Source organism: Pyxicephalus adspersus, chromosome 1 (genome assembly GCF_032062135.1).
Source record: "Pyxicephalus adspersus chromosome 1, UCB_Pads_2.0, whole genome shotgun sequence".
NCBI classification, from domain to species: domain Eukaryota; kingdom Metazoa; phylum Chordata; class Amphibia; order Anura; family Pyxicephalidae; genus Pyxicephalus; species Pyxicephalus adspersus.
This window is the reverse complement of record NC_092858.1, coordinates 24042298-24069861: the sequence shown is the minus strand read 5'-3', so window position 1 is coordinate 24069861 and position 27564 is coordinate 24042298. Positions and strand designations below refer to the sequence as shown.

Genomic DNA, 27564 nt, shown 5'->3' with positions numbered 1-27564 from the left:
TGATAAGGGGTGACTGATATCAATCATATCTGCAATCACTTTATATATGGATATCTTAACATCGCACCAAAGAAAATCAGAATTATGTCAGGCTGGCTGAATTAAGACTGCCTACAGAAATATTTAGGACTGAAGTCCCAGTGATTGGAATAAGGTCATAATACAATAGGGACTTAACTTTTCTGGGAAAGCTTTTCACAATACTTTAAGTTGTGTAGAATGAAAAGAGCACCAGACATATGGCTGAAAGTCTGTTTCAATTTTTATTTGCACCCATACCATCTGGTGAACTTTTCACTAACTATGCAATTGTAATACTCACCCCTGTCGAACTGGCTTATGTTCCCTGATTCTATTTTCTAGTGGGGCAACAAATATGCGCCGGCTCAGTCCATACGTATAGTTTAGTGTCTGGGGGTTTTACTGAATGGATCACAATTGGCAGGAGGGAGGGATATGATGTCAAAACCTGAAGCCCTTCACCACCGCCAGCCTCCAAACTAGTTGACATGGTATTGTAAGTATTTATCTGCCTCTGTGGATAGGAAGTCACTATCATTGTCCTCTCTTTTCTCTTCGTTGGGGTGGAATAACACTTTGAATGATGTTCCTGAATTTTGTAGCACTTGCAAGCCATCTATCTTCTCATAGATTTACCTTGTGGGTTTCACTCCCCCCAACTCACACCTGGATGGTCTTCCAGACCCTAATGACCATCAAAGGGCCTTCTTCTTTCCTTCCAAGTTGACTGGGTCCAAGCTCTGGTTGGGCTAGGTCGTAAGATTCAGGCCATTCTACCCTGCAGGATCCTAGTTATTTCTCCAAGGCTGATACCCCCTATAATCACTGGGTCTTCAGATCTTTATCCTAAATTGTAAATCAACCTCACTAAGTGCAAGCAATCACCAAGCTAAGACAGCCAGAACTCTTAATATACTATCAACACATTGCATATTACATATATACATGCAGAAGCTTCATTATATTGTAAATTCTCAAACTGGGGCAAACCCCTCCATAAAGGAGCCCTATATGACCATTTAATCCAGGGACCTCCTTTTTGAGCCTATTTTCCCTTACATAGAAAATGTGAATTATTAACATATTTAAAAAACTAACAAAATAAGCCATTGTTTCACCAATATAACTTCATCACATGATGTTAGAATACCTATTTATGCCCATTCAAGAAAGAGTATTTTTGAGATCAAGTAAAAATACTGGATGAAAAAATCTGGTGTTTAGTAAAGATAGGGTTGAGATTGAAGCTTTGAACATGCTTCTCCAAGTTTCCCTACTCCAAACAAATCTGTCAAATCTGTTTTTTTAGACATTATTATTATTATTATTATTATTATTATTAATAATAATAATAATAATAATAATAAACAGCATTTATATAGCGCCAACTTATTACGCAGCGCTGTACATTAATGGCACAAGGTTATACAATGGGCCTGATTTATTAAAACTCTCCAAGGCTGGGGAGGATAAACTTTCATCAGTGAAGCTGGGTGATCCATCAAACCTGTAATCGATCTGGTCCAGGATTCAAAACATTTGCTAGCTAGAATTTTTTTTCAGGTTTGATGGGTCACCCAGCTTTACTCATGAAAGTGTATCCACTTTATTAAATCAGGCCCAGTGCTGGAATTAAAAAAATGGGCTGCAACCTGTTACCACAAGATAATTCAGTGGGCTGTTTACATATTTTTGGACACATACTGTCATGTGAAAGTGAACTTGATTACAGCTCCTATTGACAATGTGCAACATGTTTGAACAGCTTATTTATTTAAATAGTTCCTACAGGTAAAAGATGATATATCTGAATAGAAACACTTAGAAAATGTGCCTAATATTTTATACCACAAAACTAGAAAATGAAACCTTATGGAATGGTGTATTCAAAGTCCTGACTTGAATCCCTGGAAATGTTATGGAGGGACTTCTAATTAGCAGTTTTTGTAAGGATAAACATAAATTGTGTAACTAAAGAAAGCTGCATGGAGAAGTGATCAAAATTTCAAAGATTTGATGACATTTAAAAAGTTATCTAAAACATCCTTAACAAGTTTTTTCTAAGGCCAAGTGTGTTCTTACATTTTTTCCACAGTACCCTATCAATTATCTATCATTTATTATCTATTGAAAATTTTGGATAAAATATTGAAATTTGCTTTGATTCCAGTATACTATCTTAGTCTGTAGGAAGTGCTTTCCGTAAAGAATTTTTGTTTGCCTGTTTAAATATACTGAAATGTTTCAAATGTTGAATGTTTCATGGGCTGTACTTTATTGTTTAAATGGTAGTTTGGTATAGTCAGGTCTACAATAGTATACACAACTGTACCAGCTAAGGCTACGTACACACGTGCAATAATTGTCCTTGGAAACGAACGATTGACGACTGATCACCCAAAAATCTTTAACAAAAAAAGTGAACAACGACTGGCCAACCACACCGTCGAACGAGGAAAGTCACTGGAAACGGGTGATCTGATTGGGTGACAATTGTTGGCAATCTGTGTCTACGGTCATTCAGTGATTGTGGATTGTTCTGTGATACACTTTCTCTAGTACACGTCACTACCTGCATCATTCAAACGATCGTATGTAGTGTGTGTAGATTATTGGTGGATTATATTTGAATGATCGTATCGTTACAGCATGTACAGAATCGTGCACTATACGATCGTTCAAAATAATCATGCATAATCGTTGATCAGACGTCAATCATTCATAAAATAATAGGGAAACTTAATTGCAAATGTATGCTTTCCCAAAGTTCAGTTACCAAACATGTGGCCACATCAGCCGATGGTCATTTTGTGCAAAAAAACTTTAAATTTGAGAAAAACTGTTTTATGCCACTGGATAACACACTATCTAAATGTGAAAAGATTGTAAATCTAGCTAAGATGCTAAGCAAGCAGCATAAATGGAGAGTTTATGTTCAGTCCTTGTCTGACTACATACAGTACATACAATGTGGATAGATTTCTCTTAATATAATTAAACTGTTACAACAAAAAGCAATGCATAAACCACAGGAATGTGCTTGTATCCACTGATCTTGCAAATTGAAATCCAAATGTGATACTGTGAAACTAAACAAACTTATTACTTACAAGACTGAAACATTATTTGTCCTTCACTTTGAACAAACAATACAAACCCAACAAAAACAAAACAGTCATCACATCTGGAATAAAACAAACAATAATATATATATATTTTGTAACAAAATTGGAAAAAAATACAGTAACCATCACCTATAACAGTAATTGCTGAATATTGTGGTATCCAGAATTTAAAGTGTTTTTTCCTATGTATCACCTTGAAAAAGAAAGGGGACCTCTATGTCCCTTAAATAACATTTCAGTCTTCATAGAACTCAAGTGAAACGTTGGACTGGAACGTGGTGTGTTAGGATTTGTTCTGTCTACAGTAATGCAGGGTGCTACCGTAGGACAAGTACCATGTTGTATGTTGGAAGGAGTTTGTGCAGGATGTGTTTATTCACTTCACATTCCCTATTTCTGTCCTATTATCAACTACCCTATTTTTGCTCTGAATACAACATTGTGCTCTGTAGTTCACAAGGTATTTATATATTTTATATAACTATTTATTATATATATATTAGAGAGTGTGGAGCAAGTGTTGTCCTATGTATCCATTGACCACTGACCACTCTTTAATAACTAATATTTATACAGCGCTGACATATTACACAAAGCTTTACAAAGTCCATAGTCATGTCATTAACTGTCCCTCAAAGGGACTTTAAATCTAATATCTCTACCATAGTCATATTATTAACTCAGTCTAAGGTCAAGTTTTTGGAGAAGCCAAATAATCGAATTGCTTTTTTTTTTGGATGTGGGAAAAAACCCACGCAAACATGGGTAGAACCTACAAACTCCAAGCAGATAGTGTCCTGGCCAAGATTCAAACCTGGGACCTAGCGCTGCACCCATTGTGCTAACCACTGAGCCACCATGCTTACACCTGGTTTTCTGCAGAAGGATGGTTGTAGCTATTCTACTTGGACATCCACCAAATCCTAGGCTGCCTTGTGGATGGCCTCAATCTGTGTAGGAACATCAGGAGGTTTTACTGCATAACCCTGGAACAGTTTATAATGAAATATTCACGCTGAATAATATTCATGCTGTTGTAGAAGGAAAAACATGAGTGTGTGAAGGACTAACTACTCACTATAAATAGTACCTGGGATTTCTCACTGAAAGTAAACATTACTATTATAACACGTTGAAAGAGATTGTTTGGAATGGGATTTTTTTATGCTAAGCAGTAATATTTGAATATTTATTCAAAAAGAAACGTAGTCTTTGCTTAAAAGAAAATAATTCCATACAATTTTTTGAGTTGATACAAAACCTTTTTCTAAATGATAAGACTACACAAACATTAAAAGAATGTCCATATTTTCTTGCTGGAGTTTACAAACATCATTTTTCAATCATACCAAATTTCCATTTACTGTCCTTGACGCGTTTCACCACAAAGGCTTCATCTGAAGGAACTATTGTAATGGGTTTATCAATTACTATATAACTTGGTAATTGTTTGATATGAACTATAGAACACAAATATTGAGTGATGGAGTAAACGCCACAGGATTAATAATAAAAACTGTGTGACCTTAATGGTCAACCCTGATTAATATGAACTCCTGCCCAGATGTTTCCAATGTAATATGGATCAGCAGCCTACACCATTTCAGATTTTGCTGCTCATTCATGAGGTTGTGTGTCTCCAGCCTGTGTGTCAGCGTGCCTGTGCCCTAAATATTACTATTAGCCAGGGAAGTCCTCAAGAATAAGGAACTATTTATAAGAATATTGGAACTGCAAAAGCAAAGAAGATAATGGCCCCAATACACACCAGGTATAGTCATATTCACTAGAATTATATTGACCAACTAATATAATTATAAACATTTCCAATTGACATTTAAAGCAACTCTAATAATGAGCAATGAATTACATCCAAACAGGCACTGATAAAGGCCAGAAGACTCCACCAATCCCCGAATCCAACCCTTATTTACAGGGGAGACCAAAGTCATCCCTGCATAACAGCCTTTGACTTTATTTGTGTATAGCATCAAATCTGATGAACAGATTATGTTCTGACATGGCCATTTGACATGAAAAGGGCCAACGTTGGTCACGATTATTACAATAAATAACCTAATTATGAAAGGCTGTACATGCCTGGTCGCACAAAATGTTTCCTTCCTCACAGACATCATTTGCTAAGGTGGTATTGAGAACCTTGATGGCCATGGTTATTCAAAAGCTTGTAACATTACTAATTTTAAGTCATTTATTATAATAGTTTATGATAAATAGTTTAGAGGCTAATTGAACAAGCAGGAGCAAAACGACCAAAATTAAAAAAGTTCAGAAACATATATTGACCCATCTTGTACACACTTCCAATAATTATCGTTAGAAAATGAACGATTACGACCGATCAACGATTATGCACAACCACATTTGAACGATCCTATTGTGCACAATTCTGTAATGCTGTTCCGTATTCCATACCGATATTTACGGAATATGCTGTAACGATATGATCGTTCAAATATTATCAACCAATAAAGTACACACGCTTGATACAATCATTTGAACGATGCAGGGAGTGACATGTAAAGAAGAAATTGTATTGCAGAAACATGCACGATCACTGAACGACTGTACACAAGATAGATAGCAAACGATCGTTGGCCAAACAGATCCGCAGTGATGGTCGGTCATTTCCAATGACAATCTTCGTTCGTTGGCGTCGTTGGTCACCTTTTTTGTGAACGATTTTCGGCTGATCGGTCATTCGTTTCCAACGATAATTATTGGAAGTGTGTACGCAGCTTAAGGCTACGTATACACGTGCAATGGTTACCTCCGTTGATTGGCTCAGGGCTGATATCAGTCGAGAATCTGGCGTGTGTAAACCGCTCATCGAAATAACTGACCTGGCGGATCCATGGACGACACGACAAACGATTGTAATGCAAGTGAAGGGGAGAGAGCCAAGCGGGGTATCGCTCCGTCATTCTCCCCCCTGTATGTACAGATCTCGTTCATGCATCGTGCAGTTGTTTCTCATTGGAAAGGATCTTTCACGATCTTTTCCAATGAGAAATGACTGCACAATGCATGAACAATTATCGAACGTGTTCTTAGCCTTAAGCTTACATACACAATCAGAGCATACAATGTTGATACAATCAACTACAGATTGAACTCAAATCTATAAAAAAAAGAGACCTGCCTAAAATGTCCAATGAGTTTGTATCAGGTAGGTCCTTGCACTAAAGAGGATTTAGCAAATCTAAAAGAGATTGTACAGGTAAATTGCAATGTGTGCAGGGAGCTTTAAATGATGATTTCTGGTTGCTGGGGGGTATTCTACCTTTTCCGTGGCTGTTTAACAAATTAGATAAACAAGCGTAATGATGCTTTAAGGCCTCCTGTATATTAAAACCTTTCAAGCAATTTTTAAGACCAGATGTCAGACCATTTTTCTAGTTCATTTAATCACACAAGATATTATTCTGTTGTAAACAACAACAAAAAAGCACGGACCCCCAAGACTTCCCGCTACACCATACACCATATGTCATACTGCAAGACAAGATTCCCAGCTTAGTGCAAGAACTAAGACATGTAAATCAACCCTGGAATTGATTTCCAATATAGAACACACATTCACCAATAGTCCTGTATTCTGATTAACTTTAAATCTTCCTTCCACATGGATCATAGTACTACCCCCTTCATCTGCTTTTCTCCCTAGGACGGGGCCATCTTTGTTCCACCATCTTTGTTCAGCCATCATCCAGGGTCAGTATCAATTCCTGAACGATGAATGATGGCCAACAGATACTACAGTTATGTAAATCCTTGTACACATGTAATTATTGCTTTGTTCTTTATTATTATTTGTTCTAAAATGTCTGACATTGATCAGTCCCTTAAGCTACATACACACTTCCAATTATTATCGTTGGAAAACGAACGACGAACGTTCATGCACGATATATATGAACGATCGTATAGCACCGATCCTGCACATAGAGATAAAGACACGATCGTTCGTAGATATTGTACACACAATAGATACGATCGTTTAAGCGATAGAGGAACTATGTGCACGACAGGAAAGTGAACGGACGTTCGTTCATCACGCATGCTCTGAACATGGACGATCAACGAACGACCGTACACACGAACGATGTTCAACGATCGTCGTCCAATCCGATCCGCCGGTCCGGTCGTTTGTTTCCAGGGACTTTCCTCGTTCGTCGGCGTCGTTGGTTACTTTTTTACGAACGATTTTTTGCCCAATCGATCGTTCGTCGTTCGATTGGAACGATAAAAATTGGAAGTGTGTACGCACCTTTAGTGCAGTCCCTCATCTAGTGACTTGCTACAAAGTTACAACATTTCAGTCTCATCATTAGGGAAGAGGAGACTGAGGAACCATCTGGCCACATCATCTCACCAAAGTTACTGGACAGGAACTCAAGGAATTATTTTTAATGATAAAAGAGGAATCTTTTATAAAATATTATACTGCATGAACTTACAGTCAAATATATTCCCCCTACAAAAAAAGATTATATATACTTACTTGTCCAGTGGATGAAGACTTCACTCTTCTTATGGGCGTTGGTCACCCCAGCAGTATTTAATACTTCTATGAGTGGCAAATCCCTGGTATCTCCTGCTGGCCCATACATCACCATAAGAAAAAGTAGAGACTAAGGGCCTGATTTATTAAAGCTTTCCAGACATGGGTGATCCAGAAATACTGGAATGGATTTGTGTTTTGCAAGCAAAAGGTTTGAATCCTGGATCAGATCCATTCCATGTTTGCTGGATCACCCAGCTTCATTGATGAAAGTGTATCCTCCCCAGCCTTGGATAATTTTAATAAATCAGACCCTAAGTGGCCAGTGGGACCTACCAAAGCGGGGAACAGCGATCCTGCTATACAACACAAGTGTTGTATAGCAAACCAACCATGTAAATGGAAGACACTGCCCACCAGAAAGCTTTATTCTATTTGTTGCCTTGCCACAGGGTCGACCTAAAGGAAACCCATGGAAAAAGAACCTGCCACTGTCTTATTTATGAATGGCTTCAATGTCGTCTGACCTAGAAGTAGTATGGTGGTAAGGAGATATCACCACCCTAGTCTGGATACTTGCTCCTATGTCAATATGGAAGTATTAGAAAATCAGCATAACAGCCATACAAGTAGCATTTGCACAGGTCAGTGAGCAATAGCTGCCCAAATATATTTTAGCACAAGACTCCTTTAGCAGCAATGCAGGTTGCAGCTTTAAACACGGCAGGCTTCGGCAGACATATAGCTCCCATAGAAGTACTAAAGCTCGCTAAATGTCTACTGATGGCTGTTTAAAGCTAAAGCCCCTTCTGACATCACATTCTCATGAAGCTTTTGGGCTTCCTAAAGCTGCTCATTGCTTTCTGAATATTTGGGGATCTATATTGCTCCGACAGTGCCCATGCTACCAGTGAATGACTCAATAGTGTCCAAAAATGAAAAAACAGATTTTAGGATTTTGGAATGATCCTTACAGCTGCGTCAGATTAATGCAAATATATTTGATTGATTGAATATATGACAATTTAGTGTCAGAGAACCTGGTGAGGTTCTAACGGGGCTAACAATACATTAGAATGCATGCAATAGGGGAGGGTGCAGCACCTGCCCTATTCCCATTCTTTCCCAATACAATGTGCTGATCATGCAGTTGCAGGATATAATACAGACAGGGATGGTGGAGTGATATAAGGGGAGGATGTAAATGCAGACATAGAGCTGCTGGAGTGTTATAGGGGGATGTTAAGGCAGACACTGAATGTTATAAGGAGGGGGAGGGATGCAAAAGCAATGATGTACAATTAACACATAATGCACAGATATATCCTGTCCTGTCTACCCCCATTCATGTCCATCAGTTCACCAGGCAAAGTACTAAAGAAAGGTATAAAGGAAGGACAACTCCCTTTTGCCCATCACTTGTGCAGTTACTGTATATTCCGCACTAGCATTTGATCTGCTGCAATCCACCAAATGGAGATTTTTTTCCGCTCTGGCCCATTTTAGATGCAGCAATGTTTTATAAATCAATACAGCTCATGCACAAGTCTCACATTAACACATCAGATGCAGAGTAATAAAATGGTGATCTCATTCCCCCTACAAGAATGTCCAACAGCAGCTGATGATTGAACACCACTTGAAGAGGATTTTTTTTTTTAGGATGAGTGTCAGAACTGTATTTCTTTGTCTAATCAGTATTCTGCAATGCCAAGGCACATTCTTAACCCATGGAAGGAAGCAGCTTCTGGAATTTAAAGCCTTTCTCCCAAATGCAAATGTGTGCAGAGGATTGAGCAATGGGCAATGGGAGGGCTTTTTGATGGGCACACAAGTTTTGCAGTATTACCCTTATCTAATAAAAAGAGGTTGTATATAATAAAGCTGCCAGACTAGAGAACTATTGTCTGTCCTGTCCACACCATCATCAGGAAACCATCAGGGTCAATTATCTCATAGTTGTATCATCAAAGGGGCCTGACCATAATGAACAGAAGCTCCTGTATGCATTGTCACTGTGCTCAGAGATGATTGCAGGATATGGAGTCTGCATCAGCTGGACCATTATATTCTAGAACTATGGAAGGCAGCCTGCTAGTGTCACTGTCTGCATGTGATCATCAAACATAAAATGCATGTGTGTGTACATATTATATATATAGAAATAGAATCATTGTATCCTAAATAGAATCATTGTATCATAAATAGAATAATTGTATACTAAATAGAATCATTGCATCAATATTTACTTTTCAGCACACATATATTTGCAACAAAAATACAGCAGGGCATAGATCTTTTGCTAGAAGCTGCAATAAATGTTAGCTTGTGAATTGCAGCACAGCTCAATGACTATATCAATGCAATGAAACGTGATGATCAGACCAGCTCTGCCTGCAGGGCACACAGGGCATCACCAGCTCTCATTCTTCCTCTATACACATTAGCTTGGCATTCATCATAGCAATGCATAGGGCAATGAGTTTTACAAACTTACCTTATTTGCTTCTTGCTGCTATTGCCCCTCTATTGTCTTGATTTCAGAGGAAATGAATGGGGCCAGGCAGTAAATGTCTTGTGTGCAGGATGGTATTGTGCAGCCAGACAGGCAGGGTCTTTGTTGTATATCTCCCTGGCCTCCCCAACTGGCTGAGCTGCTCCTGATCTGCTGAGTGTAGGCTGCAGCTGCTTTCCTTCTGCTGCTATTGCAGTGATTTGCATTAGCCCAGCCCTCATTGGGATGCTGCTCTCCTCCTCACACCAGCACCATCCAGCCCACCCTATCTGCTCCCTCCTGCATCACATATGTGTTGCTGGGGGCTGCTCAGCCTATAGATGAGCCCAGGGGGGATCAGGGCTCTCCATTGCAGGGGGAGGATGACAGGTGACATCTGGAAGCATGTGCCTTTCCTTTTTATCAATGAGAAAAAAGTTTAAATTCATGAACTGCTGTGTACATCATACAGTAAATAAAATGAGCCAGAAAGGAAAATGCCACTTACCCTCTAGGTCAGTCTTCCTTTTTTACCCCAGAGGAATCCTTGCAATAAAAGTCTCAGGGCACCTCTGTTAAAATTAATCCATTGGGCTTGAATTAGTAAAATACAAGGCTGGAGAAGATACACTTTCGTCAGTAACCTGGGTAATCCAGCAAACCTGGAATGGATTTCTTTAAAGTCTTTTGTCTTTTGCTCCCAAATGTTTTGAATCCTGGCCCGGATCCATTCCAGGTTTGCTGGATCACCCAGTTTCACTGATGAAAGTGTATCCTCTCTTGCCTTGGAGAGCTTTAATAAATCAGGCCCATTTAGCGTCCATGGGAGGAATGCCCCCAATAATCAAGAAATAATTCTCTTTACAGTTGTAGTGGAAATGCCACAGCTCTAGACAGCTGCAAAGATAACTAAGATCATCCTATTGGCTCTGTTGGAGCCCTATGATCCAACAGAACTATGGTTGGCAATGGCTGCTCTAAAATTAAATATATATATATATATATATATATATATATATTAAATGCAACACAAGCTATTTTGTAATTTAAAGCAACACTGTCATTATCTTTTTTTTTAATTCTAAAAAAAAAAAAATAATTACACGTTCCACCAAACACTTTGCTGATCATCACAAGTCCAGCTTTGGTTCTATCCGCTGGTTTAGTAGTTGGTACTGTGTCCTGTAGTAGACAGTAGAATAAAATATTGAGTGTAGCTGGAGGGCAGGTATCTAAAGTGTGCTTTCAGGTTACATTTTGTTTTTTTAGGTACTAAGTGACAGGTATTTTATTGCTGGTAAAATGTCTTTTGTGTTCCAATCACCGTGATTTTCTAAAATCTGTCAGTTTATATGATATAGTTTGGAAGCTGAAGTGTTAATATTATTATTAATATCAATGATAAACAGGATTTATATAGCGCCAACATATCACACAGCGCTGTACATTAAATAGGGGTTGCAAGTGACAGACACAGACAGTGACACAGGAGGAGGATAGGACGCTGCCCTGAAGAGCTTACAATCTAGGAGGTGGGGGGATATGTAGTGGTATAGAATTCGCCCAAAAATTTATTCTCTACCCGTGTGAACTGCAGACACATATGACTCAGTCATGTGACCATATTTTCCATATTTATTTGGACCAAATTGAAAATAACTCCTACTTCAAATAAATAAATAAGTATAGTTACCCTGGTTTGTTGGCATTGTGAATTGAGCACATGGTGAGGCTGCAGTGCAGTTACTGCATCCTCACTCCCGTGTCCCATGTTCATTATTGTATTTTGTAACCATGGCTGTATTTCAAAAGCTACATCACCAATGTTTATTTATGTATTTTTATAATATTGAAACGTCTAATTATTAGGAACCAGTGCAATGGTTGGGATGGCTGCAGAGGTGCCCACCGCTAGGAGTCACCTGGGATTCTCTGTTCCCACTGCCTGTATGAACCTAGTCTTACTCTTTTTCCAAGAAGATTTCAAAAACTAGTCTAGAAATTAACATAGTATGCCAAAAAAAAACAATTCTTTAACACAGAAAGGTAAGAAACTGAAATCATTTACTACTATCTTTGAAATATGGGTAGCTCATCCAAAAAAGATTTTGATTTTTCTTTAATGAAGTTCTATTGTCATTCTAAAAATGTTAAAAAGCTTTTTCCTGCATTAGAAGACAATTAACTTCTCCAATGTTAACCCCGAGTGTTATCAGGGCCAGAACTCAATGTAAGAACACCTACACCAAGTGTTTACTCCATTCCGAGTAAGCATTTTTAACACTGAATTTAACAAGCAATTAAGACGCCAGAGTGGACTTCAAGCCTACCATATCATTGTGAACCAGAAAACCCTTAGCTCTAGGCAAGGGTTAAAAAATGTATATATATATATATAAAACAATGGAATATAAAACAGCCAAAGGGAGTCTGAAAACATTGACCCTTCATCAGGGCTACGAGAAACAGAAAGAAAGAATTAGATCTAATCAATGATAAATAAGTAACAAAAGCAAACCTTTCGTATAATGCTATAAATGTATATCTGATAAAATGGAACACATTGTACACATCAATATATTTTAAAGGTATTTAAAAAGATCAGAGCTTACATCAAACAATCAATGTAATATGAAATGACTAAATTAATCAGATACCAATGGAAAAAATGAAGAAGAAATAATGTACATTCCATAATGATGCTAGTAATGAAGATAAAAAATTGATGATATATTCAATAAAAAAATCAATAAAAAATGAGAAAAAGTATTAAATATAATAGTCTTTCTGGTTTAAAAGCATATGTTTAAGATAAAAACATAATTATCATAAAAATGAGATGTCCACATTTCATAATGAAACTTCTAGACCCTTGATACAAGAATAATTTCTTAGCTCATAAACTATGCGGCTTTAAAATTCATCCTTGTAAATCTATAACCACTCATATCTTCAGTGAGCGGGACATACCAGAGGAGATGACTGGTAAATGATGTATGTATAAAAAAAGAAGAAAACTTTGATGTGTCGCCATTTATTGTATAAAAAGAAAAGTGTATCAGGTATTGCCAAACACTATACTGGAGAAGGATCTGCAAGGTAATATGAAATCAAATAGTTCTATTTACCTGCAGTTGCAATCACCATCATGTGGATGTGCCCCAAATCCGGCATGGGCAGCAAACAGCTTTATACTTGCTCTTTTATACTCTGCTTTATACTAAAGCTTTATAAAGTGAAAAATGTGCCAAAAAAAAGAGATTAAAATTACAGGAGGTATTCGACCATGTTGGTCACTGTTGATATGGATTTCACTGACAATGGAAGCAGAAGCTTGAGAAAATATGAAAACTGTCATATTTCTAAATTATGCCTTTTACGTAGCTATAATGCTGAAGTTTTTCTTTACATCACCTACTCAAAAACATATAAGATTTTTTAACATTATCTCCCATGTATTACCCTAGAGAGAGGGGCTGGGTAAGCATTGTAGCCAAAATATATCTAGTAGCAGTAGGTTAGGGTAGGTTCGGACCAGTGCAGCTCCCGGCAGATGTTTGGTCAACCACACCACAGCCTTGATTCCTAAAGAGCCAGCGTTTGCAGATTTAACACCAAGAAAAACTGATTGATACTGACGCACACAGTACTGTCCCCTTTCACTCTCTATTGGGCTGCCATGGATAGATGCTACTGCGAGCGTCTCCCCTGGCATGGTGGCTTAGTGGCGTGAGGAGGCGATAACCACACCACAACCTCACCCAAAGCCTCAACATAGCCTTAGTCACATTCAATCAGACTGTTCATGTAATATAGACATTTCATTGTTTTACCCAATGGCCCTGATTTATTAACCTCCCTAGCAGTACATTTATGTCTGGATTTATATGTCTAAAAGCGGTACATTGTTTTTCGTGAAAATTTATTTTACAGTATAATATAATAGTATGAGTATAATAAAGTTTGAAACACAAAAACATGTAAAAATAATACATTTAATTTTTTTTTTTAATTTTTAAACATTTTTTTTTAAAAAACAAATGTAATACTATTACATTATACTGTAAAATAAATGTTTATGAAAACAATGTACTGCTTTTACAGATATAAATCCAATGTATTGCATTCAATACAGTTATTTTGTATTGAATGCAATCCAAATAGATTTTGAATTTCCCGTCCTGCCCCGCGGCAATGTACACACGCACTGACGTCACCGGGAACTCACCGGTGACTCATCTTATGCAGAAGAAGCAGAGGAAGAAGAAAGACGACAGGGATCGAGGCAATGGACGACGCAGGACGCCGGCAGGTCTCCAAGGCTGGAGAGGATACACTTTCATCAGTGAAGCTGGGTGATACAACAAACCTGGAATGGTATTCTAAAAAACCTTTGCTATTTGTTAGCAAATGATTTTAATCCTGGACCAGATCCATTTCAGATTTGGTGGATCACCCAGGTTCACTGATGAAAATGTATTCTCTCCAGGCTTGGAGAGCTTTAATAAATCAGACCCAATCAATCCTTAAATTCCACCAAGTGTCAAAATATTAAATACTACACATCAATATATTCTAAAGGCATTTGAAAAGATCAGAGGGAAGAACATTATCTTGGGTTTATCCTTTCACAGCGAAGTGTTACATGTGGTTTGTGTTCTAGTAAGATTATATATGACTGTAATTGCCTGTAGTGTAAACTTATATTTATGTCACTCAAAGCTTTTAAAGCGTACCTAAACTCAGAAATTTTACTTTACATAAAAGGGTAGACAACCCTTTTATGTTAAGGTAAAATTCTGGGGTTTTTATGTTTTTTTTAAGTGCAACACCTTTTAAAAAAAAAAAAATTCTGGATTCTAATTCTGGATTGCCTGAGAGATCAAGAATGAATGGAAGCACAAAGCCTCCCGGGATACCTACGTCAAGCATCCCGGGAGGCTCTTGGGTGCTCCTTCTGCTCATGCTTGAGCATTTCGGGCATGCGCAGAAGGAGCTTTTTTGCAGGAAAAAAATTTGCTGATCTTACTCATGTACAGTTAGATTGGCAAGTTTTTTTTTCCAACCTAGGTCACCTGATCTGTGCACTTTTTATTGATTCTGAACAAAAGCTTTTCCTAAACTGAAATGTCCTCACAACTGAATGCTGTCCCTAAATAAAGAAAAATGTGCATGATGATAAGTGGAATACATTTTTATCAGGATGCAATCAATGGCTGTGTACGATAGCTGGTTGAGGTCATGATCGCCCCATACAAATTTTTTTTCTATAGTTTAAAAACTTTGTGGAATGTTTTTTGTGCATACAATGGATCCAGAAAAACAGAAAGCATTGTGGTTTGTTTATACACCTTCAATGCCTCTTAGAAAGTGAAGGAGCACAACATTCACACCTTCCATCTTTTTCTTGAGCAATGAACATCTGCCTTTGTCATAATCCATGGTCATTAGAACTGAAAAAGTGTCTTGGTCTATTTATAAAACCTCTTTAACAAAACAAGAACAAGCCCAAGTCCAGTTGAATGTGACTAATAACTACTAGATATACCATGACTTGAATGAATGGGAAACTTCATTGATATTGACATTGTAGCCAGAGGGTTTGCTTATCAGAAAGGTAACTATCATTTTTAGGAGATGAGCAATGACAACCATTCTATTTCTATATTGCTCCTGTCTGAACCTAGTGTGCAGAGAAGTTGGGAATCAAAACAAATCCTAAGTGTATAACAAATTTTATTATTCTAGTTGACATAACAGCACATAGATATCTCACCTTTGGCAAAATGTTAATGTATATAAGATGATATGTGCAAATGTTTTTTGCCATTTTTTTTATTTTGAAAGGTAAACCAATAAAATATTTCTTTAAAGTGGAACTAAACCTGATCATTAAAAAATTGCACCAGGCAGGTACAGGGAAAGGCGATGAGGGATGTGTCACTTCTACAATAAAACATACTTGTCTGATTGCAATTTCCTAATTACACTTCCCTGTCCTTATTGCGTCCGGGGTGCCACTATCTTCACCTGGTTCCGAATCTTCATTGGCTGGTCTGGAATGATCCATTTCCTGTTCCTATACACAGGAGTCCAATTCTTTCAATAATGAACCTGCATGAACATAGGCTTAAGGGGGCCTGATGGAAACTGAACCCCAAAGAAACAAAAAAAGACATAGAAGATTAAATGTAGCTCTTCTGGCTAGGGTCCTCTCCTCCACCTGTGTCATTGTTTGTATCTGCACCCCCTATTTAATGTACAGCGATGCATAATATGTTAACGGTAAATAAATACTGTATTATAATAATTAATGTAACACCCCAACCTGCACACAATATGAGCTTGTCAATAAAGTGCTAATAAGTCTCCATTAAAGTAAAAAACAAACTTCTATGTATCCTGTTTTTCTCAATGCAGCTTATGTAATAAAGTTCCAAAAACTTTTGGGCTATAGTAGAAAATGTCTGTAAGATCAAGTTGTTCTGGGTGGTCATGACCTCAGGAAAGTATTGATTGCAGTTGAATATAAATATAATCCAATATCCCCATGTGAACTCAACTAAGAGGACCCTTCATTTAATTTCAGGTAATGCAGCTGCTGCTGTCAAAATCATTAAAAGTAAATACACATAGCCTTAGATTATGTACGCTTACTGATGGCTGGAGTTCTTCTTTAATAGCTTTGAGTGTCCTTCGTCTTCTACACAAGTGTTGTAATGTAAAAAACAATCCTGAAATATTGCAATTACAAACATATACAATCTTATTAGAACATTTAACACTTCACTTTTGTGCTGTCTCTTTCTAAGCAAGGACAAACCCAAGAACATTGATTTCATTTACACAGGACAAAGTTCTGGCAAAATATTCTCATGCACAATGTGTTTGCTTGTGCTATAGCGCCTTTAATTACATCTACACAGATGGCTTATTATATAAGAGCTAATTAGTGGCCTCAGCAAGCTGAAAGACAGACATATGATGGCAAGATTACAGAGAACATAATTCAAAGATATTGTATATTGGAATGACATGCAAACCTGAGTTTCTTATAAAAGTTGCAGAATTGCCAGTGGACTCTAGTTTTAAAAATCAACTCGCTTGCAAAAAATGTGTGTATGCCACAAAGCCAGATCTGGTAATAAAATTTGCTCCAGCGCTTAGTGTGAGAGATTAAATAATCTGCCATTACTTAAAAAAGCTATAGGTTGGTGTTTTGATCCCCTCCCTTTAAAAACCCATAAAGATCTTATTGGGAACCTATGCATAACTGCAGCACATGGTAATAACTAAAACTTAAAAGCATGCTGTGTTGTGGTGCAATTCATTTTAAATGCCACCCCAACCCAAGAAAGCAACACACCTATAATGCAATGTACTGCAAAACATTTCACTAGACCAAAAAAAAACAGGCAAATTAGGTTGTGGGGTCAGCCTGTTCTTTGATAATTGTCTGCCATAATGTAAAGGTTGTTAACACCCAGCACAGATCTAAATTGCCTTAAATACTTTATGAAACACTGACCCAGAATAAATATGCAGCTCAGGTGTTCACTTGTCCCATGGCTAGCTGCCATAGTTTACCTAAACCATGTATATTGTCCCTATGTTCCTGCCCCTCCTCAACCATTGCAAAATGCCAAAATATTCTTGTCCAAACTCACATGGAGCAATGACTACACATGTTATTGCCTAGTGATTGGCAACTATGCCTGAACAAAGCATCATGTGAGGCGGTCAAAAATAAAATAATTGGAATTGAAATAAAAGTGAAAGGCAAAAGTAACATACTTTTAGTAGAGTGACAAAAAGTTCCAACTATGGACAATAGATTTTTGCTATTGTCCATCCCTTTCCTTGTTTTTGTGCTTGGTGATTGGCCTCTTTATAAACTCCATACCCTGGCTTGGGTTATGCAATGGGAATACTTTATTTGCCTCTAATGACTGGGAGCAAGGTGAATATGTTTCAGCCAAGAAAGTGGCAAATGAATAAACTTGTTGATTTGCATTGCATGGGAAAGGCATAGTTTCACTTTTAATACCATTGGGCATGGTGATTTAGTGCACAATGTGGCATTTACTACTATATAACATAGACTATATGGAAAAGGGAAAAATATAGAAGTTGCCATTGATGTGCCCCTTTGGAAATGTTAATTTTCTGGCTATCTCTTTCATTACTGCTTTCAGTTTCTTGTAACTAAAAACGTTTGTGCTGACAAGTTTAACATGGATTAGAAAAATATTGTTTAGTTGTTTCTTTTCTTTTTTTTTTTTTTTTTTTTTTTTTTGTAAAAAGTGATTCCAGGTAATGTTTACTTTTGTGAGACCAATCTGCAGCATTCTCATTGAATAATCCCCTGCAAATTCTGGATAAATTGCCAGTTTAATAAATCCTGTGTACGTACATTGTGTATAATGAACAATTAAATGTCCTCTTAATAAAATAAATGAAGTAAAACATAAAATAAAATTTTTTGTTGCACTGCTGATCTTTTCAGCATCTTAGCAGCCCTTTGCTGTCTACATGTAAGCAATCCAGCTTTATAGTGCCACAAATTCCCAGCTGCTTAATAAAATAAAGTCACATTTTATAATATCATAATACTCAGTCATTTCATAAGCAAAAATCATTTTATAGATTCCAGCAGCTTGCAGTGACAGATGAGATGAACTGCATGATATTTGAGATTTGTAACTCCTCTCTATGGCCTTCCATTTCTTTTCCTCAGTTATGCAGCTCCAATGTCGCGGTGTTTAGGGATAATCAGATTTTACAAAAATAATCTTTAAAACAAATTACTTACCCAAGTTATACAATCATTGGCTCAGAATGATGTATTGTTACCTGCACCCTCTGTGTGTTTACAATACAGCACTCATGTACTCCTAATATAAATATCTATAAATATAAATTTCAGGCTGATTCTCTTTCCTAAGCTACAGAAGAATAGAGGTAATATTATTGCAAGGCAAACATTCCATCTCTCGCTGCTGCCTGATTTCTGTCAAGTGACAGAAATTGCAGATAATATGATGGTTAATGTGACAGGCTGAGTTCCCAATGTAGGCCTTTTTTGTTCTATTTTTTCTTTGGAAGTGAAAAGTTTGTATTACATTTGGTGTTAGAACCACAACTCTTGCAAATTTTAGGAAATAATAGGAAGTGTGGACTTATTTCTAATTATCCCCAAATTAGTTATTTACTGCAGGGGACAAAAACAGAAACTGTTTGGGCCTAGTTTTTTAAAGCTCCCTAACACTGGAAAAGATAGAATATCATGGAAAACCCGAGTGAGATAGCAAACCTGGAATAGATCTGATGCAGGATTGAAACTATTTTCAAACTAATAGTAAGTGATTTTTAAGAAATCCATTTCAAATCTATAATTGTCTATCTACTCCAGTCTTGGAGAGCTTTCAGACCCTTTGTGTTGTTATATTACACTGTGCTGTCAAATCAGACTGCTGTCATTTAGATCTTTTGATCAGCACAGGCATCCTCTAAGGTTGGTATATGGAGGAACTTATCTGGTTTTGGCAAAACATTGTACTGATGTTCACCACTGCAGACTCAAAGCTCCTTATCAGGACACGTTTTAGGGTAGGGTAAAAGAGAGACATTGCCCAGGTCCCCATCTTTTCCACGGGTGTAGTGAGGCCGGCACGAGTGGGAACGCCGTGCCCTCACTTTTCGGGAGTGGGCACGCTTTTTTTTACAAAATCTTTGGTGGTCAATGGCTCTGGCCGGTCTGTCTCCACCCCCCCGTGGGGTCAGGAGAAGGACCCCACTGGGGGGCCGCACTGACCGGAGCTGCGGACCATGTCCCCTGTACAGATCTCAGGCTCAGAGCGATGGGTGGGTTATGTCTCTGGATACTACCCGCCCAATCTCCCATGGCATGCTCAGACCTGGTATCATGACGTCACTCTGGGGGAAGTGTCTTCCGCTTTGAGTGACACAGGAATTGGTGTAGTGGGGCAGGCAGGTACCGTGCTCCCTCTTCTTTTTTTGCAACTACACCCCTGGTCCAAATGACAGAATGGCCATATGTGTACGAAGTTGGGATGCTTTGCATTTAGGGCTTCTACTTTTTGCCCAGATCTTCATTTTCTTTAAAACCATCCCTGGTCCCTTTTTAGGAAATCAGGTTATGAACATGAAGTACTACAATGTCCTCCCCAATTATTGTACCACACTATGCAGACTGCAAAACAACCGCATCTTCTAAAGACTCGAGCAGTGCTAACAACCAGATCACATCTAATTTCCAGATACCGCCTTAAATGCATACTGTATGGTGTACATAACCTTCTGCTATCCTTCACTAGAGTTACTTCTTCATACTCCTACCTAAAAACCTTCTTTTAAAAAGTATCTTTCTTCTCTATGTGTAATTATCCTTTCACACACTGTAACACTCTCTAACATTGAGTATGCTCTTAAAATAAACCTCAGAAGACAAGCATATAATATGAATCAAATTCTAAATGATTTTCTTTAGGCACCAATCCAGTCCTCCTTCCTACTCCGCGATCTGACAAGACACACTATATTCTCACATACACTTTAATAAATTGCTTACTTCCCAGATTCATCCCACAACCCTGATATGGCATGGCTTTGTCTATATCAGTGTTTCTCAACCAGGGTTCCTACATGAGTTGCTAAGGGTTCCTTGATCAATGAGCAATTTGTGACTCTCAGGTTAGTTTAACTGATACAATATTCTTTCATAAATAATGATCTTTTTTTGCTATGTGCAAGGGTTGCAGCCCTCCCAATAGCCATCAATTTAGAGGGATTCTGCCTACTGACTACCACACTAATGTACTGTGAGCTGTAGATATAGTAACTATAGGAGGGGTTCCCTGATGACCTAAAAGTTTTTTTTTACACATAAAAATCCAATGTATTGCATTCAATACAGTTATTTTGTATTGAATGCAATACAAATGGATTTTGAATTTCCCGCCCTGCCTGGCCGGGACATACACACGCACTGAGGTCACTGGGAACTCCCCCGGTGACTCATCAGGTACGCTGGACGGTGCGGGACCCCGGCGGATCAGGTAAGCACTCTATTTACTAACCTTCCCTAGGTGTTCCAACCCCGAGATTGACTCGGGATTACCACTTGTAGCAACTTTTTTCTACCCCGAGTCACTCTCGGGGTTACTGCTAGGGAGGGTAAAGTAACTGGTCAGCTCACAGAATACTAAATCTTTTGCAATGTTTAATGGTTTGCATTATCGAACTGCAAAAAAATAAAAATTTGATGTTGGTATGTTCTCCCTGTTTGAGTGTGTTTCCTCTGGAGACTCCAATTTTCCCCCAAATTTCAAAAACATGCAGTTAGGTTGATTGGCATCCCCCAAAAATTGTCCTTAGATTGTGCTGTGGCGCCATTCCTTTGACTGTTCCTTGGTTTTCAGGATCAGAGATGTGGACCAGGTTTCATTCTCAGTCACTAACCTAGCCAAAAAGTCCTGAGCAGCTTCAAAATGGGCCAAAGCAGCTTTGGATGCTTCAACTCGTTCCTTCTTCTGATCACTGTTCAAACATTTCGGCACTCACTTCGCTGAAAGCTTGCGCATGTCTAGGATAGTGGTGATAACAAACCTAACACGCTGCCCGTGAGATGTCAAGTATCTAGGCTATCTTTATTGCGGATATTCGCCGGTCCTCAATAATCAGCTCATGGACAGCATCGCAGGTTGCCAGGTCAGTTGAGGTTGGAGGGGCGCCCACTGCGGGGCTCATCTTCAATGGTGAAATACCCAGTCTTGAAACGAGATATCCAGGTTTTGCTGTAGGAAGGACACTTCTCCCCCAGTGTTTGTGACATCTCACTGTGAATGTCTATTGCTGACTTTCCCTGGAGAAACAAAAACTTCATGACGGCCCGTTACTCCAACCATGTGAAACTTGCTAGTGCCATCACAGCTTCTCACTAAAAGAAAAAAACAGTTTTAGGAATCGCAAAGACCTGATATTTGCACAGTTACATACTAAGATATTAGAGGCTGTCATATGCCCCCACACTCATTTTTTTATTTCATCTGGAAGTGGGCAAAGCCAGTAACTTCTCAGCACCCCCTCGTATACATAAGGAGAACGTGGGAGATGTATAATGCAGACATATTTCTGGGTAACAATTGTAAAAAAACAAACTTTTCATTTTTTTAATCTTTTGTCAAGTAAGATGGGTTAATTTTTATGACAGGTTCAGTTTAAGGGTCACTCTGCAGTATTTTTAATTGCATTGTAACTTTACTTAAAATGAAATCTTTAGTTTTACAGTAACTAACAGGTAGGACAGAAATGAAAATCTTAATTATACTTTATTGTAAATGGAAAATATATTCATGTTTATTTCCCTATGGCACTCTTATCACCACTTCTCTCAATTGTCTGCCCTCTTTTTCTTAATAGAAGGTAAATGTTTCAAGCCAAGAGGGACATAAACCATTAAGATTTCATTCTGTTAGTAAAATCCTATGAAAAAATATAGGCAGCTTAGAGAAGGCTATTATTAGTGTTTTAATCTCATACAAACAACAAAAGAATTCTGACAAAAATCCTTGAGTTCTTAAATTTATCTTCACATTGAAAAAGTTACAAGTTACTAGAACTCACAGTGACCAAAAAGTTTTGTAGCATCTCTAGCTTCAAGGAAAAACTTCTGTAAACACGCCATGTGATGTGGTCAGATTGAATGTAATATGAATATTGAAATATTGTAATATTGAATGTTTTTATAGCAGATCTAAACCTGGGCTGGTGGGGGTTAGTCTATTGCAAAATTCAGGATCCAATATATGCACAACATATTTGACAATTATGGAACACATTTTCTGGGCCCTGCACAGATAACAGGTCTGGGGTCCTGCCACCTTTGCATCCCCAAAATCGCCATTCTCACTGCTGAATTTTCTGGATCAACTGTGATCCACTTTGTCTATTGGGTGGCCAATGATAATGCAGTTACATTGTCCCTGGCATCTAGGTCCAATTCTGGTACTGATGGGAATAGACCTGGCTCTACAATGCATGAAGAATATCCCATGCTGTGTAGTAAAAAATAAAATGCCACCCAGGGCTAAGAAAAAAATATGTCTTTTATAGCAAAAAATATCTACCTGAGCGATTTTAGTTTTTTTGGGGGGCTTTATTCTGCTTTAAAGGTACACTCCAGTTAACACTGAGAAATAAAGCTTGAGGTGCACATAGGCAGCATACCCGATCAAGCATTTCCGGAATCCTTTTCTGTAGAGTTTTTAGCATGAAGAACAAACATGTACTTCAGTGTAGGCAACCATGTTCCAAGTTATAATGTATCCCTTTATTATTATTATACAGTATTTATATAGCACTATCACATTATGCAGCACTGTACAAAGTCCACAGTCATGTCACTAACTGTCCCTCAAAGGAGCTCACAATCTAATGCCCCTACTATAGTCATATATGTAGTCTAAGATCAATTTAGGGGGAAGCTAATTAACCTAACTGCATGTTTTTGGGATGTGGGAGGAAACTGGGGTACCCGGAGGAAACCCACACAGACACGGGGAGAACCTGCAAACTCCATGCAGATAGTGTCCTGGCTGGGATTTGAACCTAGGTCCTAGTGCTGCAAAGGCCAAAGTGCTAACCCCTGGGCCACCATGCTGCCCACCCTTACTCCCTTACTCCCTTACTCCTCACCCTCATACTTAACCTTCCCCCTGCACCTAAAGGTTTGTTCAGTTTTCAGTAGGGAGTGGTTATACCCGGTGTTTCTTATTAGCAGTCTAGCATCAGGGTTCTTAACCACCAAATACAATAAGGTTACACAGGAAGTAGATTTAGGGCTTGAACAGCGTTGCCTTGCAATGAATTCTAAGATAATGCCCTTAGTCTTTTGAGTAAAGAGGAGGCATTTTCGCAGTCTTTGCCTATCCCAGTCACTATATGTTTGTACCAAGCTACAAGCTAAAAGGCTGCAGTAGAGGGGTGATGTGTCGGAAACACAGCCAAGAACTATACAGGTACAAAATCTATATGATTGTGCCATTTCTGAGCCAACATCTAAGTTCTTTAAGTAGGTTATGACTCTGGTTGATTGCCTATTCAAGATGGCTCTGCCCTTTAAGAGAGAAAAGGAAATTTAGGCGTTATTAGAATGGCGGAGTACTGTGGGCTCTATTAAAGGTAACCTATACATGTGTTTATTACACTTACACATTACTTGGTATTCAACATAGGCAGGCGACATAGAAAATATATCTAATTCTTGGTCCACTTTACCTTTAAAATCATGCAAGCCTACATTTCTTTTCAGTTTCTTTTCATTTAGTTTAATTTACTTTATGGTGGCACAGAGGTAAGTGCTCTGGCCTTTGCAGTGCTAGGTGCCAGGTTCAGATCTCAGCAAGGACACTATCTGCATGGAGTTTGCAGGTTCTCCGCCTGTTTGGGTGAGTTTCCTCCAGGTACTCGCGTTTCCTCCCACATTCCAAAAACATGCAGTTAGATTAATTGGCTTCCCCTTGAAATTGACCTTGGACTGCATTAAAGACATATGACGGAGGCAGGGACATTAGATTGCAAGCCCCTTTGAGGGACTGTTAGTGACATGTCTATGGACTTTGCACCAGCCACATAATATGATGGCGCTATATAAATACTGAATAATAATAATATTATTTCATTTTACCAAACATACATTCATTTTTAATTCAGGTTTATGGGATATGTTAAAGTCTACTAGTAAATCATAATGAAGTGGCTATGCCATTTAGGAGGGGTTGAGGGGCTTGGAGGCAAATCAAATTTAACTTAGGTTCTTAAAAGGTTTGGGCAGACCCTGTCAACAAGGGTAGGTTTTAGTCTTTACAGAGTTACTTCTAGTTTAAAACTTTCAATGTGTGAAAAGCAAACATTTATGTTGGCAGCAGGTCATTGAATGTGCTAATCTGTCAGACAAATTACCCTTCTTTAGAAACATGTGATTTGTATAATTCAATACTGCCCTTTGTATTGTGACGGCATGCAAAACATATTGGCATCTTGGCAATGCAAAATAACAACATGGAGAACAGCATAAAAATAGAGTGACTAGAACATAGGCAATGTTTCCAAAGAAAATGTCATTAAAGTGCACCTACATCATGTTGCAAAAAACAACTTAAACATACCACACAGGGCACTATTGATAAAACAGGGAATCTGAAATTCCCTCAGACAATTCGTGGTGGGAATCAATTACTGACATTGAAACTCATGAACCTGGAAGATTCCCATGAATGAATGTTTGGGGGAATGTCTGATTCCCCATTTTATAAATAAAGCTCACAGAGGTAAATAATATACATATTTCTACATCAATAATGTACCAACGATTTGTCATTTTCAGTTTCCTCCTTGCCATATCCCAGACTTCAGTCTCTTTTGGATTCTAGCAAGGAGACCCCAATATTGAGATCCCATATCTGCTTATCTCCTGTAGCCTTAAAAAAGTATGTCCAACTCTGGCAGATGATTTTTAATCTATTATATATATTTAGATGGCATATAGACTGGCAACACACAAGGGAGATCTCACCACCAAAATCCATAAGGGATTTAGCACTCTTTTTGGGTAGACTTACCATTTCATTGTACAGAAATCAAGAACACCTATTACCAAGACAGATTGAAGCCATTGCGGTTCAGGATGAAAAGCAAACATGTTAAATAATGTATAAGGGATTGTATTAAGTATTGATTTTACCTGTCTGATTGTTGGCTGGTATGTATTCCTAAAGTGTTACATTAAACACTCAATGACAAAATATAAATAAATGTTGCAGCATACCTTAAATACTTCTATTGTAGTTTTATGTGTGAGGTCTTCTGGGCAGGGTCCTCTCCTTCTCCTGTGCCACTGTCTGTATCTGTCTGTCATTTGCAACCCCTATTTAATGTACAGCACTGCGTAATATGTTGGCACTATATAAATACTGCTTAACGTTATTACAAATAATATTCCCCATCTCTGCTCCCCATTATGCTACATATTATGTAAGGAAGAGCAAGATCAGAACAGAGAATAAGAAAATAAGATAGTCCTGGAAGGGAAGTGCTCTATGACATTCAAAGCGTGAGGGGCTGTGCTTTCCCCTTGTTGGACAAATCTCTTTTTTCATCTGTTACCAAGCAAGTATTATTAACAAATATAGTGTATCTGTGGGAGGAAGAGAAAGAAGGAGGGAAAGCCAGACTTTTGAAAGTCAACCAAAGTTGCCCTTCAAAGAGCCCTTTTTGGACGGCTGCCACTGCTCACCCACATACAACAAAAATATACGTTCAAACTGATATCGGTCTTACTATCAAATCACTTACAAGTAGCAATTCAGTATTACAAGGCCCCTAATGTGCTAAAATGCCCCAGCAATAATACTAAGTCCCCCCTTACCCCTGAGGAAGCTGGTTTGGGGACACCATACCTCCATCGCTAACCCAGTATGATACTACACCATATTGCTATTTTTTGCAAAACTAGTGGTGAAACTTTTTGCGAAAAGTTAGCCTGGAATTCATTTATAGAGACAGAGCTCTCAGTCTTTTAAATTATGTTGTTGGAACAATAAAATGTTGTGTTTTTAAATTTACCTCTGGTTGCCCTTCAAAAGCCTGGCTTCCACTCCCTCTTTCTCTTCTTCCCACAGATACACTACATGTAACCTCAGGCTGGGCAAATAGGAGTCCACTCCTCTTTGATTATCCATTGGGCCTTTTCTTTCGGGTGGAACATATTAACAAACTATTAACAAATATAGTGAGAGGAAGACTATACTTGCATACATTTCTTGGGGGCATGGAATAGGGCTGGCAGGCAAGTGGCTGTTAAGAAGCTGAGGTTCCCTCCCCCTATTCACCAACTCGGTAATTTTTCCCATCTTTATTCACATGACCTGTTACATGATAAATGACACAGAAAGAAGAGCGGGTCTCTTATGGCAGCTTGTTTTGAAGAGGGGTCTATTTACACTGTAAAAGTAAGTAAGCAGGCAAGTGCACCCACTTGTTCTCTTCTCCTCACACTAAGCTGCCATTGGAGAATATTCCTAGTGAGCTATCGGAAATGAGTGGTATCTCTCCTCCAAGCTGCTGGTAATCATACCAATTAACTTAAAAAAACTGAACAATGCAAATGACAAATAAAACCATTAATTATGACTGTATAAAACAAGGTCCATCCTTTGTTATATTCAGGCGTAGTTTCTTCTTCATTCTGTGTGTGCCCCAGCATACACTTCTTGACCCTCCACTTATACTTGTAGGCCATTTTTGCCCTGGCTGAGCTAACAATCCTCTATTTCATCTAATTTTTCACTTCCAAACTGACCTAATAAGAAGAAGGCTGA

At 38.2% G+C, this 27564-nt stretch overlaps 1 protein-coding gene across 4 annotated transcripts in view; it reads right to left on the bottom strand.

The window, feature by feature from the left end:
- Window positions 1-10366, bottom strand: part of DCLK1 (doublecortin like kinase 1) — a 208796-nt gene extending 198430 nt beyond the window's left edge. For 2 of the 4 annotated variants that reach the window (XM_072404197.1, XM_072404188.1), the window contains exon 1: window positions 10169-10361. The gene's annotated coding sequence lies outside the window, so the exon portion shown is untranslated. Of the gene's footprint in view, window positions 1-10168 lie in introns of all 4 variants that reach the window. The other 2 variants (XM_072404171.1, XM_072404164.1) reach the window with 2 other exon arrangements.
- Between the last annotated feature and the right edge of the window lie 17198 nt (window positions 10367-27564).